Source organism: Anolis carolinensis, chromosome 5, assembly GCF_035594765.1.
Source record: "Anolis carolinensis isolate JA03-04 chromosome 5, rAnoCar3.1.pri, whole genome shotgun sequence".
Taxonomy (NCBI): domain Eukaryota; kingdom Metazoa; phylum Chordata; class Lepidosauria; order Squamata; family Dactyloidae; genus Anolis; species Anolis carolinensis.
In genome coordinates this window covers 108,802,574-108,808,274 of record NC_085845.1, presented here as the reverse complement: position 1 = coordinate 108,808,274, position 5,701 = coordinate 108,802,574, and the positions used below count along the sequence as shown (strand labels likewise).

The following is a 5,701-nucleotide window of genomic DNA, read 5'->3' as shown; positions in this document are numbered from 1 at the left end:
GTTCCTTTATGTAAAAGTGCTTTTATACAAGCAATGAACTTCACTTATCAATTATAGCTAAGATTTTTTTAAAAAAATGGGTTGGGAAGAAGGGAGAAAAATAATCCTTTTGAGTTAGTAAACAGCAACATTAGCAAAGATGACATTAAATGGGTAAGTACGAAGAGGAAGAAATATGTCAATGGAGATAATGCATGAAGAAATTAAAGAGCAATTAGAATTGTCCTTGAAGTATTGCAGCCATCTTTGTTCTGCGCTGAAGTTTACGATGAAGACCTACTTCTGTTTTCCCACTGAATAAGCTGTACCTAATGTCTGCCTGTTAATTGCTTTTCCTTCTTCGCACATGAATGCCTCTGCATTCTAAGGTCCTTGGTCATACACCAGTAGTGGCACATTGAGGCATTCTGGTTCTCTGAGATTTCTGTCTGCTTTATTGCAGAAGTGAAAATCTCCTTGCTGACATGACATGATTTCTTTTCTAAATATTTTTTTTCATTTTTGTTTCTTTGCTTTCTTATCCTTTCATGCAATGCCACAATATTAAAAGTCTCCTTTCTGACAGCACCTTCCTATGCATTTTGCACCTGTCTCTCTCTTTTGAAAAGTGCCTCCATTCAAGCCAAATATGAGAGTATATCCTACATATATATATATATATTTTTTTACTATGGCATCAAATGTTCCTAGCAGTGCTGTAGCCAGAAAAAAAATTTGGGAGGGGTTTTGAAAATTTCGGGGGGGGGGGGTTGAACCCCTGACCCACCCGCCAGCCGGGTTCAGACCTGTCAATATCTGCTTGAGATAGTGCCTGGAGGGACTCTTAATGTTTTATGTCTCATAGACTTAGCATGGGGATTTGGTTAACCAGTTAAAATTCATGAGTAAGCCAGGATCCTAGTAAGGTATTCCATTTCAGTGCATCATTTATTTATTTATTTATTTATTTATTTATTTATTTATTTATTTATTTATTTATTTACAGTATTTATATTCCACCCTTCTCACCCTGAAGGGGACTCAGGGCGGATCACATTATACACACATAGGGAAAACATTAAATGCCCACAAACACATCAAAAAAAGACCGAGACAGACAGACGCAGAGGCAATTTAACCTTCTTCTGAGGGGATGTTAGATTCTGGCCACAGGGGGGAGCAGCTGCTTCATCATCCACTCTGACGTCACTTCCTCATTCCAGGTCGTAAATTAGTTAAACTTGCCTCCCCACTTTTCCCTTAATCTTTCAATTTCCTAAAGAAGTCAACTTTCCATTTTAAATAGAAATTTACAATTATGTAATAATACACACCAATTTGCAATCTTCACAGTAAACGTCAGATAGAAAGTTAATTTTGCATCCTTCCTTCTTCAAATTGCATCCTGGGTAATTTATCCTACCTCAAGCTCCTAGGTCTCAGTGTCCTGGAGACTAGGATGCGGAACAATGGCTTTAAACTACAGGAAAGGAGATTCCACCGGAATATTAGGAAGAACTTCCTCACTGTGAGAGCTGTTCAGTACTGGAACTCTCTGCCCCAGAGTGTAGTTGAGTCTCCTTCTTTGGAGGCTTTTAAGCATAGACTGGATGGCCATCCGTCGGGGTGCTTTGAATGCAATTTCCTGCTTCTTGGCAGGGGGTTGGACTAGATGGTCCATGCGGTCTCTTCCAACTCTATTATTCTATGATTCTAAGGGTTAGAAAGGATAGTCTGCAAAAGTAAAAACAACATGGATGAATCTTGAGTTACGTTAAAGACTAACACATTTTATACAGTGTGAACTTTCAGAAATTCCAGTTCATTCCTACTGTTTCAGCTTATTGTCCTCCTAACAATGTCTTTCAAACAAGAACAAACAGTAACAGCTAGGTAGTTGAGAGCCAACTCTTCAATTAAGTGAAATTAAGTAGCCATAGAGGTGGCATGGAATGTATGGTTAAAAGTAAATTCACTCTTTTCATATTTCCCCTAAGGCAGGGGTCCCCAAACTTAGGCCCGCAGGCCGGATGAGGCCCTCCAAGGTCATTTACCCAGACCATGCCTTAAACTGGAATGACTTGAAGGCATACGAAACAACAACAATTCCAATTAACTTGACTATCTCACCAGCCAAAAGCAGGCCCACATTCCCCATTGAAATACTGGTACGTTTATGTTCGTCGTCGTCTCACTCGTTCAGTCGTTTTCGACTCTTCGTGACCTCATGGACCAGTCCACGCCAGAGCTCCCTGTCGGCCGTCACTGCCCCCAGTTCCTTCAAGGTCGAGCCAGTCACTTCAAGGATACCGTCCATCCATCTCGCCCTTGGTCATCTCTCTTCCTTTTTCTTTCCATTTTCCCCAGCATCATGATCTTCTCCAAGCTGTCCTGTCTTCTCATGATGTGGCCAAAATACTTCAACTTTGCCTCTAATATCTTTCTCTCCAGTGAGCAGTCAGGCATTATTTCCTGGAGGATGGACTGGTTGGATCTTCTTGCGGTCCAAGGCACTCTCAGGATTTTTCTCCAGCACCAAAGTTCAAAAGCGTCTATCTTCTTTCACTCAGCCTTCCTTATGGTCCAGCTCTCGCATCCATAGGTTACTATGGGGAATACCATTGCTTTCACTATGCGGACCTTCATTGCCAGTGTGATGTCTCTGCTTTTCAGTATTTTATTGAGGTTGGCCATTGCTCTCCTCCCAAGAAGTAGACGTCTTCTGATTTCCTGGGGTTTTTTTTAAATAAAAAATGCATTACAAATAAGCTATGTGAAGTGTGTATCAGAATTTGTTCTTTTTTTCAAACTATAGTCAGCCCCCCTAACAGTCTGAGGGATTGTAAACTGTCCTTCTGTTTTAAGTTTGAGGACTCCTGCCCTAATGACTCTTAGCATTCATAAATGTCTTCACTGCTATGTATAGGTGTCTAGAACTGACTATGAGCCCTTCCACACTGTCCTTTTTCCTAGGATCTGATCCCAGATCTGCTTTAAACTGGAATATATGAGCCCTCACATCCAGATAACCTGGGATAAACAGATAATCTAACTGTCCAGTATGTGTCCCTATATAAAATGTTGTGAGGAGCAGCTACATTAATTCATATTTTTCTGCCTGAGGTGAATTATGATCTTGTCCATCGTTTTAGGCAACAAAATTTTTTGTTAGCCCTGCTGCCTTGAGATGTTTACAATGAAATTTCAAAAATAAGGAAGATAGCAAAGGCAGGGGAAGATGGTTAAGAGTAATGAGAGATGAATGGGTATTTCACACCCTTAAATTTTGTTTTGACTGGATACACGCTTTATGGGATTAATCACATAAAATAGGCGGGACCGAGGAATGGAGGAGAGGCAACTTTTGGAGTTCAAAGAATGAACTTTGTAACTTTGGGTGGATTTCACACATCAAGAAAATACCTTGGTTAGATTCTCTGAACGACTGTTCTTCCATCATATGTACCCTGCATTTTCTATCATTTCTAAATTTCTGATGGGCTTCTTCTGTGCACTCCATTCTTAAAACTCATCATTATTCCGATGTCATACATTTCCAGATGAAAACTGACAAATCAGCTTAGTCACATTGTCAATTCTTTGAACATTCAAACTGATTTCATTTACTCCATATTCTGATTCAATCCATTTAAAAAAATAAATAAAAGAAAAAATGTTGTTTAATCAATGTCAGAAAAGGCATAGACTGTTTCATATACACTATATCCCTTCCATCTATTATCTTTTTTATCTCTTTCCAAATTAAGCAATCTCATTTTCCAGCTGAGATTTATTCCACATCGTTATATGTTTCTCACTCTCATGGTTGATTTACCAAATTCGTCTCTAGTGTAATCAATCGAAATCGATGTCTCTTTTAGTGTAAAGAGATCTTCAGCAAATCAGTATAAGCAAACTCTACTCTTCACTAAATTGATTCTAGGCTCCGGAGGCAGTGACATCTAGTGGATGTGTTACATATAGAAGCATTCAAATTTTCACAAGAAAAAACAAACTGCTTATGGTGAAGAATGTCATGTGTATGAACTGCAATTCAGCAAAGATTAGAAGTGTAGTGCATACAATTTGACAGTGTAGACCAGGGGTCCTCAAACATTTTAAGCCGAGGGCCGGTCCACAATCCTTCAGACTGTTGAGGGGCCGGATTATCATTTGAAAAAAAAATACAAATAAATTCCGATGCACACTGCACATGTCTTATTTGTAGTGCAAAAACAACAACAAGAACAACGAAAGAACAATGCAATATTTATAAAAAAAAAACAATTTTAACCAACATACATTTATCGGGATTTCAATGGGAAGTGTTCTGGACAATGAGATAGTCAAGTTAATTAGGATTGTTGTTGTTGTTGTTGTTGTGTGCCTTCAAGTCATTTCAGACTTTGGGCGAGCCTAAGTCTAAAATGTATTTATTTATTATTTATTTATTTACTGCGTTAATTTACTACATCTGTAACACACCCTTCTCACCCCAAAGGGGACTCAGAGTGGCTTACAAATTATATGTACATACAATATATTATATTATTAGCATAGCACAATATTAGCATTATATATTACTATACTGAACTATACCACTATACTGTAATATTATTAGTAATATTATATGTAATATAGGATATATAATTAATATTATTATATGGTAATATTATTAGTGTTATATTGTATTACATTATAATATTATTATCAATATTATATGTATATACAATATATTATATTATAAAACTGAGGGCGGGGGCCAGGTAAATGACCTCGGAGGGCCGCATCCGGCCCCCGGGCCTTAGTTTGGGGACCCCTGGTGTAGACTAATGGCTATATTTCTAATCACAAAAGCAATCCCTACTTCAAATAATCGCTTCTAGCCCTTTTGGCTAAGATCAAGTGTAGTATCTGTTCTTATCAGTTTAATATTCTGCGACTATTGTGATGCACAGAGCCAGTACATTTTCTGATAAGATGTTTGAAATGTTTTTGAAAGTTCAGACTATTCAAAGGTTTGGTTTGGTTTTGGACTTCTTGTCAAAACACCATCTATAGCTGATTACTATCAATAAAAGTGCAGGGTCTGCTTTAGCTGGAAAGCATGCATTGAGTAAGGGGTAAATAGATGGCCCATGAAGCTACTTCCACCTTTATCATGTAAGACAATGTTTGAACAAAAATACAATGCAGCGACAGAAGTGAACATGAATTCACAAATGTTTTATCATGTGAAATGAGTTCATCTTAAAAGACTCATCAATACTGGAGTTTTTTACAACAGACTGTCATAGCTATGCCTTGGACACAGAGCTCCAGATGAGATAAAGAAATTCTAAGATACAATTCTAGGAAGGAAAGAAGTAAAATTACCTTGTTATCTGAATGAGACGTAGAATAATCACAGGATGTCTTAAACCTACTCCTGTTGATACTCTGTAAGCTAGCTGGCACTGCGCTCCCTGATGTGTGATCAGGGCTGGCCCGAGAAAATTTTAAATGTTAAGTGGGGGGGGGAATTGCGCCCCCCCCAAAGAAGGAGCCTCAACCACACTTCGGGGCAGAGAGTTCCAGTGCCGAACAGCTCTCACAGTGAGGAAGTTCTTCCTAATATTCCGGTGGAATCTCCTTTCCTGTAGTTTAAAGCCATTGTTCCACATCCTAGTCTCCAGGACACTGAGACCTAGGAGCTGCAGGAGGTGTGGCCATGCGCCGCGGG

General features: G+C 38.7%; 1 non-coding gene across 1 annotated transcript; it reads left to right on the top strand.

The window, feature by feature from the left end:
- The first annotated feature begins 4,854 nt into the window (after window positions 1–4,854).
- On the top strand, window positions 4,855–5,039 carry LOC134299794 (U2 spliceosomal RNA). The gene has a single exon (XR_010007049.1). It is a non-coding gene; the product is annotated as a U2 spliceosomal RNA (small nuclear RNA).
- Window positions 5,040–5,701: the final 662 nt, after the last annotated feature.